Source organism: Ciconia boyciana, chromosome 5, assembly GCF_034638445.1.
Source record: "Ciconia boyciana chromosome 5, ASM3463844v1, whole genome shotgun sequence".
Lineage (NCBI taxonomy): Eukaryota > Metazoa > Chordata > Aves > Ciconiiformes > Ciconiidae > Ciconia > Ciconia boyciana.
This window is the reverse complement of record NC_132938.1, coordinates 52,149,425-52,161,563: the sequence shown is the minus strand read 5'-3', so window position 1 is coordinate 52,161,563 and position 12,139 is coordinate 52,149,425. Positions and strand designations below refer to the sequence as shown.

Sequence of the window (12,139 nt, the reverse complement as noted above, 5' to 3'; positions counted from 1 at the left end):
ACCTCACTACAACCTCCTTTCCGGTAGCTGGAGAGAGCAATAAGGTCTCCCCTCAGCCTCCTTTTTTCCAGGCTAAACAACCCCAGTTCCCTCAGCCGCTCCTCATAAGACTTTTTCTCTAGACCCTTCACCAGCTTTGTTGCACTTCTCTGGACACGCTCCAGCACCTCAATGTCTCTCTTGTAGTGGGGGGCCCAAAACCGAACACAGTATTAGAGGTGCGGCCTCATCAGTACTGAGTACAGGGGCACGATCACTTCCCTAGTCCTGCTGGCCACACTATTTCTGATACAAGCCAGGATGCTGTTGGCTTTCTTGGCCACCTGGGCACACTGCTGGCTCATATTCAGGTGGCTGGCAACCAACATCCCCAGGTCCTTCTCTGCCAGGCAGCTTTCCAGCCACTCTTCCCCAAGCCTGTAGCGTTGCATGGGGTTGTTGTGACCCAAGTGCAGGACCCAGCACTTAGCCTGGTTGAACCTCATACAATTGGCCTCAGCCCATCGATCCAGCCTGTCCAGGTCCCTCTGTAGACCCTTCCTACCCTCAAGCAGATCAACGATCCTACCCAACTTGGTGTCGTCTGCAAACTTTCTGAGGGTGCACTCAATGCCCTCATCTAGATCATTGATAAAGATATTAAACAGAACTGGCCCAAATACTGAGCCCTGGGGGACACCACTTATGACCAGCCACCAACAGGAGTAAACTCCATTCACCACCACTCTTTGGGCCCGGCCATCCAGGCAGTTTTTTGCCCAGCAAAGAGTACACCTGTCCAAACCATGAGCAGCCAGTTTCTCCAGGAGAATGCTATGGGAAATGGTGTCAAAGGCTTTTCTAAAGTCTACGTAGACAACATCCACAGCCTTTCCCTCATCTACTAGATGGGTCACCTTGTCATAGAAGGAGATCAGGTTGGTCAAGCAGGACCTGCCTTTCCTAAACCCATGATAGCTGGGCTTGATCCCTTGGTTATCCTCTACATGCCATGTGATGGCACTCAAGATGATCTGTTCCATCAGCTTTCCTGGTACCGAGGTCAGGCTGACAGGCCTGTAGTTCCCCGGGTCCTCCTTCCGGCCCTTCTTGTAGGTGGGTGTCACATTTGCTAATCTCCAGTCAACTGGGACCTCCCCAGTTAGGCAGGACTGCTGGATAAATGACGCAAAGGGGCTTGGTGAGCACATCTGCCAGTTCCTTCAGTACTCTCAGGTGGAGCTCATCAGGCCCCATAGACTTGTGAGTGTCTAAGTGGTGCAGCAGGTCACTAACCATTTCCCTCTGGATTATGGGGGCTCCATTCTGGTCCCTATCCCTGCCTTCCGACTCGGGGGGCTGGGTACCCAGAGAACAATTGGCCCTACTATTAAAGACTGAGGCAAAGAAGGCATTAAGTACCTCAGCCTTTTCCTCATCCTTGGTCACTGTGTTCCCTCCCCCGTCTACTAGGGGCTGGAGATTCTCCTTAGCTCTCCTTTTGCTGCTAATGTATTTGAAGAAGTATTTTTTGTTGTCTTTTACAGCAGTAGCCAGATTGAGCTCTAGCTCGGCTTTGGCCCTTCTAATTTTCTCCCTGTACAACCTCACTACATCTTTGTAGTCCTCCTGAGTTGCCTGCCCCTTCTTTCAGATGTCATAGACTCTCCTCTTTTTCCTTAGTTCCGGCCAAAGCTCTCTGTTCAGCCAGACCCGTCGTCTTCCCTGCTGACTCATCTTTCGACACCTGGGAAAGGCCTGCTCTTGTGCCTTTAGGACTTCCTTCTTCAAGAATGTCCAGCCTTCGTGGACTCCTTTGCCTTTTAGGGCTGCCTCCCAGGGGACTCTGTCAACCAGTGTCCTAAACAGGCCAAAGTCTGCCCTCTGGAAGTCCCAGGAGGCAGTTCTGCTGACCCCCCTCCTTACTTCTCCAAGTATCAAAAACTCTATCATTTCGTGATCATTATGCCCAAGACGGCCTCCAACTGTCACATCACCCACAAGTCCTTCTCTGTTCATGAACAAGAGGTCCAGCGGGGCACCTTCCCTAGTTGGCTCACTCACCAGCTGTGTCAGGGAGTGACCTCCCACACACTCCAGGAACCTCCTAGACTGTTTCCTCTCTGCTGTACTGTATTTCCAGCAGATATCCAGTAGGCTGAAGTCCCCCACAAGAACAAGGGATAGCGATCATGAGGCTTCTCCCAGCTGCTTATAGAACAGTTTGTCTGCCTCTTCATCCTGGTTGGGTGGTCTGTAACAGACTCCCACATTGATAACTGCCTTGTTGGCCTTCCCCCCTGATTCTTACCCATAGACACACCACCCTATCGTCACCATCATTAAGCTCTAAACTATCCAAACACTCTCTAACATACAGGACTACCCCACCGCCTCTCCTGCCTTGCCTATCCCTTCTGAAGGGTTTATAGCCATCCATCGCCGCACTCCAGTTGTGCGAGTCATCCCACCATGTTTCTGTGATGGCAACCATATCATAGTTTTCCTGATGTACGATGGCTTCCAACTCCTCCTGCTTGTTGCCCATGCTGCGTGCATTGGTGTAGAGGCACTTCAGCTGGGCTGTCGTCTGTGTCTCCTTCATAGAGGAACACCCCTTGTGTGCTTTGAGGTGTTTCATTAGTGTTTCCTTATTGGCTCCTATTGCCTCAGTATCCCCTAGTTCAACTCTGTACAACTTCAGTTGTGCCCCAGTGTACCCCGCACGCCTCAGAGACAGAGGCTGAGTGCCTTCACTGGCACCTGCTCCCTCTAACCCTGGCATGTCATCCCTCAGCTTCTCTCGGTCAAGCCTGATATTATCCCCCTCCCCCTTCGAGTCTAGTTTAAAGCTCTGTCGATGAGCCCCGCAAGTTCCTGAGCAAAGATTCTCTTTCCCCTTTGAGAAAGATTAATCCCATCAGATGCCAGCAAGCCTGGTGCTGCGTAGGCCATCCCGTTATCAAGAAAAACAAATCCGTGGCGATGACACCAGCCACGGAGCCATGAGTTAATAGATTGGGTACCTCTGTTCCTTCTAGTGTCACTGCCCACAATTGGAAGGAGAGAGGAGAAAATAACCTGGGCTCCAGAGTCTCTTACTAGCCGCCCCAAGGCCCTGAAGTCTCTTTTGATTGCCCTAGGACTTCGTGTTGCAGCTTCATCGCCCCCCACATGGAAGAGCAGTAGAGGGCAATAGTCAGAGGGCTGTACCAGGCTAGGGAGTATCCTAGTGATACCCTTCACCCGGGCCCCAAGGAGGCAGCAGAGTTCCCTAAAAAGAGGGTCTGTCTGGCATATCGGACCCTCGGTTCCCCTTAGAAGGGAGTCACCCACAACTATAACCCATCTTCTCTTCCTTGTGGAGGTGGTGTTGATACGAGAGGTACGCTTTTCTGACCTAGGCAACACCTCTGGTGTAGATGGACTGTCATCCCCATCCTCCATTGACTGGCCTTCCACCTCCAGGGCCTCATATCTGTTGTACAAAGGCACCTGGGAAGGCAAGGTGGGCAAGGATGGCGTTCGCCTGCTGCCACAAGCGTGGACTTGCCTCCATTCACTCTTTTCTTTGAGCTGCTGCCTTCAGCCCGGAGGGGGGCGGGAGGGGGGGATACAGGATCCCCTTGATCGTGGGTTCTTACTGGTGGCTGCTACTGCTCCTGTTCCTGTCTCAGGGGGGCAGAGCATGGTACCACCAGTCGATCTCTTTCTCAGCCTCCCTGATGCTCCTTAACCTTTCTACCTCCTCCCGTAGCTCTGCTACCACGCAAAGCAAATAATCCACCTGGTCGCACCTCACACAGCTGTCCTCACGGCTGTTGTACGTTTAACTGGAGGAAGTTTGTAAAATGTCACTGTAGGAAATTTATAAAAATACACTGGTTGCTAAAGTTAAAAAAATCTCTAAGACATTTCTAAAGTAGTTTTCCTGAGTGACTGCAATGCAAAGACATGCACTATGACAGCTGTTATTTCTGGACATTTGAACTCCTGACAAATTCATATAATTACACATATATGCACACACAAGCCAATATAAAACTCTTAACTTCACACACAAATACGCACCTCAGAATCTCTCTCAGACAGAAGATATGGGCCCAATGACTTAAGAGCAATGACTGCTACCAAATGGGAAATATACTTTCAGTTAATCTAATGATCTAATAGTGCTTTCAGTAAGTGTGTCAGGTTCTCGCCGATTCTCTGGTGTTGGCTCCTCTAATAACAGGTTTTTCTTCCTCCTCCACTACTGTGACACGTGCAGAGAATAAATGAATTTGCCTGTTGAAAATCCTGCCCATTTTGACTTTGCATCTTCTACGTACATCAACCTTACCTGCTGGCAAGTCATGCTGAAGCTTCACAACTGCCCACAGAGTGCACAGCACATAATTCAGAATCATGGAAAGTTGTAGAAGGACTAAAGCAGGATAAAAGCAGTTACTGAGTCAAGTCTGCTACCCCAAGGCAGTAGGAAATACATCTATATAATTTCTATCCACTGCTTATCCAATTTGTTCTTAGAGATTTCCCGTGATGGAGATTCCACAATATCCTTAAGTCAAACTACCTCTGTTTTTTTACCACCCTTACCATCAGAAAGCATTTCTTAATACACATCCTAGACCCTCCTTAATGCAAATTAAGACAAATACTTCTTGTCCTAACCATTTTGAATACAGAGAATAGCACCACCTTTTTCCTCCACCTTTCCAGCAGACTGTAATGTATTTGAAAGTAATCATTACTTCTTCCTTAAATTTCTCTTCTTAGGCTATTTGACCTCAAATCATTGAAATAACGCCCAGAGTCTTCTTTGATCATTCCTATCGTTTCTCCTTCCCCCATGCTTCACAAATGTTTGAGATATGGGTGCCTAAACTGAACACGGTACTCTATGTTGAAAACTGAGTTCATGTTTCTGCATCCCAGAATTAGGGACTATCTCTCCCAAATACAAAGGGTTTTCCAGTAACAGCTATTCAGAGTTATGCAACTTTCAAGACCACGTTAAAGTACCGCTGTACAGTATACTCTATAAATCAGGATATGGATATTAAGACTAAGATATAGCCAAAATAATGTTTTCAGTTCTGCAGCTTCTGGACTTACAGATACTAAGCTCTATGCTGAATTAGGGTCATGTAGCACCACGAACTGAAGTATCATCCCCTTAAACAGCTGAGTACACAGGCACAGTTTTCAACACAATTTTTATCACCAGTGCTTCCCAATCCCAGTGCTATAGTGGCTTAAAGAACCTGAAAACTATCTTCACTCAGTGAAAACATCTATGATATCTTTATTCCCTCCATGAGCATATGAATGCATTACAGCTATTCCCGTGTTCTCAGCAGAAGAAAAATTTGAGAGAGAGAGAGAGAAGAAACCACACCAAAAAAATCCCAACAAAATCAAGAACATTAAAAGGAATCCCATCAAGAAACACAAAGGAACCAACAAACTGGATGTGCTAGAGTACACATAAGCTGAAGAATGGAGGTATTAAGACATAAGGGATGAAAAAGACAAGTTCAAGACACATAAGGGAAAAGCCATGCAAAGCCGGCCAATTATTTGGCTTCTGCTGGGTATTCCTGGGCTGCCACTTATGAATCTGTATCATGACTGTAACACCAGTGACACTAGAGAAAGCCAAGTTTCAACTATTTCCATTTGAAACCCTTTTCTCCAGTCACTAGTAACTCACCCATGTCTTTCATAGTCAGAGATAGTTCTTCCCAAGCTCACCTTCACTTTAACATAACGTGTTGTAAACAAACAATAAAAATAGGATCTGGAAGAATGCTGGCACTAATGAAAGTAAATTAGTAGCTAAAACTAAGCATACATATTTCAATACAAAAGGAGACTATAGATGGGGTGTGGGAGGATGTACCAGCAGAGGAGCTTACTTCCACTGCTCTCTTCCCCTGCTGCTGCAAGCACAGGATTGGGCCTGGCTTTTCATATTTAGAGAGACTCTTCTCCTGAATATAAGCACAGGACAGACAATCTCCACGGGCTCATGCTGCCCACCAGCAATGTGGTTTTTTTCTGCTAGACCAAGTTAAATATAACTGAAAAAGTGTGTTCTAAAAAACACTATTTCATGATTTGTGCCTGAAGCATCAATATTTTTATAGCACTTTATTTACCTGCGACAGGCTATATGGAGCTCAGCATCGGTATCTCTTAATCTATAAGAGTGTGCTTTATTATTATACTGGTGAGTGAAAAACTAGCTACCTCACAGTATAATATACTGTCAGTACTGCAAATCCAGACTCAGGTTTCTCATCCGCAGTTCTGCAGTCTGTGCTGATCTGTAAGATTAGAGCAGAGCCCAGCCAGAGAAGATTGCTCCCCTGGTGATACAGAGTTTCGTTAACTTGATCAAGGGTTGTATTAAAGCATTAAGTAAAACCTTAAATCACTGCCTGTTGCAGCTCTTGCACAGACACTCGCACACCTAAAATGTATTAGTATGGGCAACCATATTGATAAAAACACCATGAACACACAACAGCAAGTAAAGCCATATAAAACTGCAAGTTATAATGGGTCCTGCACTTCTTAGTGAATACACAGAATTAACAGCAGATTATTCTGCATCCTCCATGGGGAAATTCAAGGGGTTATTTTTTCCTCTTTTCTAACATTCTCTTTACTTTCTTTTTATAAATAAATACATAAAAGGCAAGAAAACTAACCCCTGTGGATCTATACACTGCAGTGAGAAATTTAAATGCTCCATTCTGCCTATCCGTCCTTTTAGTATGACTTGGATACCATTATTTCATGTCCATAGGTAAAATTACCTAAAGATAAACAAATGAAATTTAGTATTGCAAAGGGAAAAAGCAAAACTCACCACATGTACTTGCCACTAAAGTACTGCTTGCAACAGTATCGCTACTGATCTCAATTCAAGTTATTAAAGGGGGGGAAAAAGTTTGATACAGTAATCTGGAGAAAATCACTCTTCCACTTTGAGCATACAGAATCAATTAAGCCTAAACCCAGCACTTTTCACACAGGCTACTAAACAGTCCAAAAGTGGGGGTGGAGGGGTGTTTGGTTTTTAGTTATATTAATAAAACCTTAGAATTTTGGTCCCCTGCCATGGATAGCTGCTTCCCTACTTGTATTTGATGTGTAGCCAAAATAACACTCCAATGTTTCCAGAAAAGAAAAACTCATTTGAAAAAAGCAAAATTTCTTATTATAATACTTTAACCAAATTTGATTTAATGTTCCCAATGATTCCACTGAACATCCAGCGAGCTGCACTGTCAAACCACATCTGAAGTATAAAATGCAATAGGCTTCAGATGCCTCCTTCAAATAGCTTCTCTGGAGGCACCATTCAGGCAAGGCCTTGTTTTTCTTATCGAAACAGAATATTCATTCTCATGCTGAGGTTTTTTACATCCAAATTGTTGTATATTCTAAGGTGACTATCATGTGCTTCAATATAGCACCTGCAGGATTAATTGTAAACTTTAATATTATATTTATACAGAGAATAAGAAATGCAAAACCCAATAGCAGATAATTTTAAAAACCAAGAAACTGGTGCACTCACAAGCTGTACCTCTGACACTAGCGTGAAAGCCTCTAATGGCCAAAGAAATAGATTATTAGTTAATGTTCCTGCCACTTTGCTAAATTTCTCTTAGAGGTCTGCTTTATCAAATTTATTCTGCATACGTGTAATTTTCTGTTCCAGATAAATAGCTTAGGTTCATCGTAACAGTTCAGCCATGCCTGCAGGCTAACTGGAGTCAGAGTTTTCATTTTCAACCTAAGATTGGATGCGCTTGGCCAGTCAACGCACCACAAACTGCCTTTTTTTCCTCTAGTAATATAAATGCAATAAAGCCAGTCAAGTTAACGGAGGCTTGCACTACGTTAAAAACTAGGAGAACAGGGTTGGCTGGGTAGAGTGCTGGTTGTTTTTTAAATGCAACAAGAAGGAAATACAAAGGCATTTTTATTCCCAGATTAAGGAAATTAAGATTTTCCTTAAACAAATCACATAAGTATCTTCTTCACCCATGAGAATATTAATACTTAAAATAGATGTTTTACTGAAATAAAAAGGAGATTTCTGTTTATTGCCTGTAAGGCTAACAGGAAAAAAATTGACTTTCCTCTTGATAAATGCCACTGGGCTGAAATGTTAATAGCCTCATAAAACAGACTGATACCTATAAATTAGCTATGACTTTTTTAATGAATGGAAAATGAATTCTGAACAATGTAATAGTAACTTTTCTTGTTGAATCAACATTTTGAAGTATATTTCCAGTCCCAAAACCACCAGAAATCCGTAGAACCATATCAATAATAAAATGAAGAATATAACATGAAGTAGCTACCTCAGAATTACAAGCATAAATCTTTGTTTATCTTTCCTTTGTCATGCACGTATACACAGCTTCTTCTGATTCTATTCATTGCAGCAAAATCCAGAACTCATACTGGCCTTTAGCTCTTGCATACATTCAGAGGCTAACCTGAAAAGGACAGATTAAGAGACAGCAAAACCCCCCAGTAAAATACCTTTTATCACCTTATGCTTCTAGGGAGATAATCCCTCATTACATCAGCATCTTCACAGACAGCAAGATGACTGTATTATTGTTTTTTTTCAGACGGGGAAAAAAGAAGGTGTTTAAGCAACTTGGCTCAAGCTACGCAGCAAGCCAATGAGAGAGGCTACGGGAAAGCCTCGCAGTTAACAGCTCCTCACCTTTTCACAGACTACAGTTCTAGGCATAGCAAATCAAAGTCCTTCTCCAAGAAATGTGAGCTCAAAAAATCTGTCCAGGTTTTATTACTATCCCTTCACTGTGGTATCTCAGAAAAACAACAAAGACATTAATGCTATATTACACCTTACGTACATAGAGCATAACTAACATTACTATAAACCACTTTCTATTACAGTAAACAAACGTGTACTACCCAAAGATCTAGATGAAAGTATCACAAATAATATTTTAAAATTTGTACAGCATCCCAAGCATGCCACAAGCTTTGTACAGATATAAAGGCAATGCTGTGACTATAAAGCATCTGTGAGTTAAACAGATCACATAAACGGGGCTCTCCATCAGTCCTGGACACAAAAAGACAGAAATGGAAAATAAACATCAGCATGACTGACAATGTTCCATTAACAACCACGATGGAGAGTTCCAAGTGAGAAAATGGTGAATAAGGATAATTTAAGGGCACAGTGATTACAGGATTTTCCAAAAAGGAATGGAATAATTTAATAACCAGGCTATAACTTTCTTCTTACAATGTTAAGCTTCCTATTTATAATGTATGTATTTGTGTTAAGGAGCCAAATGTCTGCATTATGTTCTCAGAGAACTGTAACTGTATGTAATGCTATGAGTATTGCTGGGGTAGCCATCTATGCAGAATGACAATGTACTTTTTTTTTTTTTAAACACCTTTATTTGTAATTACAATGCACTGTTGATCCTTCTTCCCTTCTTCTCACCCTGTGCTTATACTGTTGCAAGGAAGGAGCCTCTAATTCCTAAAGGTCCCATTTATGAGTCATTGACTTGCAAAGGCCTACAATCATTTGTCTTTCTTGAGAATGTAAGGGGTGAAATGTAGTGTATCAAGCCTAAAACAGATTTCACCCTGGAATCAGTAAGCAGGAACATTGAAGTACATGATATAGTGCTATATAATACACATGTATTTAGAAATAAATCCGAAAGGCAGCAGCAAACCAAATTACCCTAATACATCAATCAACAGACAGAAGCAGGTAATGAAAGAGTAATATCTGTTGTCTAAATATTAAGCTGTTATCTCTTTATCTGTTATTTCCATATTCTTTCTTTTTACCTCCATCTGTACTTTCAGCTTATTGGCTAAATTGAGATAAAATTCGTTCTGCCTTAAAAAGATATTTTAATACCTGCTTGCAAGGTATTAAAGTAATCTCCTTCCTATTCCTGTTGCACCCGTTTTCAGCCCTCTGTGAGGGGCCAATGACACAGCAAGCATTTTTCATATCAGATTCTTTTTCCAGCAGTAGGAGCATTTACCATAACAAGTTCTTGTCAGTCCTTTTGCAAATACGAGAAAATAAAATTCTTGTACTACCGCAGGCATTTTTGAGAGCAATGCTACTTTTTGCTTTTCCTGACCCTTTTTTCCTAGAAAGTATGTTAAGAAAAAAGCGGCTTGAAGTACCGTTTTGAACACTTTCTTTTTTTTTACTTTCTCAGCCAAAAAGGAATCTACTTGCTTAGCAACTGACATTTCTAAGTTGATGATGTTAAAGGTTTATTTACACACCACAAAAATCTAGTGTGCTCTTTCACTCATTTCTCAGATCTTCAATTCCAGGATTGTACAGTAAGAGGGTACTGTTATTGCTTCAATTCACGTAAAAATTGGGAAAAAATATAACCTCATTAAAAAGAAGCCTTTGACTAAACATTAGTATTTCTTTTCTGGACTTGAAATAAAAAAGCCACACTGAGAAAGAGGATTAAATAGAGCATAAAGTAAGCAATCTAAACTGCAGGTGTTTTCCAGTATTTGAAAATGCAACTTATATTTGAATGTCATGAAGAATAAATGGTATGATCCTTGGCTATATCCAACCTTTTACAGCCTGTCTTTCCTCATGCAAAATTTCAATTGATTTTATTAGGAGTTCCCCAATACATTACTTCTGTTCTAATAAAAAATACAATCCTAAGGCAAAATGTCATATGCTCTGTATACTATGATGCTCTAGGAAATGAAAAGGGAGGGTATATTTTTTCCAGGGTTACAGAACCTTATTTCAGATAACATCAACAACTAAACCTCTTTAACATGCAGTCTGAAGTACTATTAAAAAATGCTAATCAATCCATGAATTTCAGAGCAACAGTTGTAGAAGTCAGTCCCGGTTTCTTCTTGCAAGCCTGCAATTAAATATTTGTGTCTGATAGATAACAGATTTCAGCTGCTTGAAATCAACTGAGATGGGCGAGGCCAGGATGAACAGTACGTAAGCATGCAGCAACGGTACACTTTTTAGATTGCTAGATTCAAATGCATTTTGGGGTATGAATATGGCCTCCTGACTTCAAGGATCACAGACTAAAGCAAGGAAAAGTGTCCTGAAAAACACCACCGTAATTTGGTGGTTTGTTTCACAGTTCATAGTATTTGTGCTGGTTGTTAACCTAAACACTGTTTCTACCATGTCTGCTAATGATGAATAACACCCTAGTGCTGGACACTGGAATTTCTGGATGACATCTACTCTTTAATAAAGTTGTCTTCCACCTCCTCTCCCTGAGTCCGTCCCTTTACCAAAAGACCTCTAAGGACAGCAAATCAAACTAAAACCTGAAACAAATTATTTTCACCAGCTTGCTGCAACTGTTTGTGATGTCCTCTGATACCCTTCTAGCCGGGATTTTTGGATAATTTGTCAAAATCATTTAGCAACAAGGCTAGGAAGACTGTAGAATGCAAAATCTCCTGGCAAGTAAAAAAAAAAAAAAAAAAAACAACCCACACACAACACATTTCCAGAGAAAACACAGATCCAAAGCAGGGCAGCATAAAAAAAAAAAAGCTGGCTCACATCTATTATACATGGCAACACCAGTCAGCATCTATAGGAAAAGACCTCTGTAAAAAGTGACAGAGTATTTATTTAGCTATATTAAACCAATTCCCATTTAATAAAATGGGAACTATTGTGTACAGAATCTGAAGTTGAACCTCAAACAGGATCAACTGGCTCAGACCAGATGAAGTTAAAAACCTGTCTTATTTACATAACAAGTACCAAAACACCCTGCAGATACTTAAGAATCTAGCTAACCCAACAGTACAGAAAGGCAAGGGGACACACGCTATCAGTTGAAACAGGTAACCATGTGGTACACTCAAAAATTGCGCTGGATCCACATAGCACACGATTTGCCATCACACAGAACAAATTAACAAAACTGGGTCGAATGCTTTAACAGTGAGCCAGACTCTCAAAGACGAACCAGCCCAACGAGGCTAATCTGTTCAGGTCCTCTCAACAGTCAGCAAGGGAGAACAGTGAGAAAACTTACACATGGTTTTGAAGGGAGGTTGAAATTAGACACTGTTATCTCCT

The 12,139-nt window shown here is 41.9% G+C and overlaps 1 protein-coding gene across 2 annotated transcripts in view; it reads right to left on the bottom strand.

Moving 5' to 3' along the window:
- The window catches only part of CCSER1 (coiled-coil serine rich protein 1), a 728,765-nt gene that overhangs the window by 613,159 nt on the left and 103,467 nt on the right, over positions 1-12,139 (bottom strand). The gene's annotated exons all lie outside the window — the stretch shown is intronic.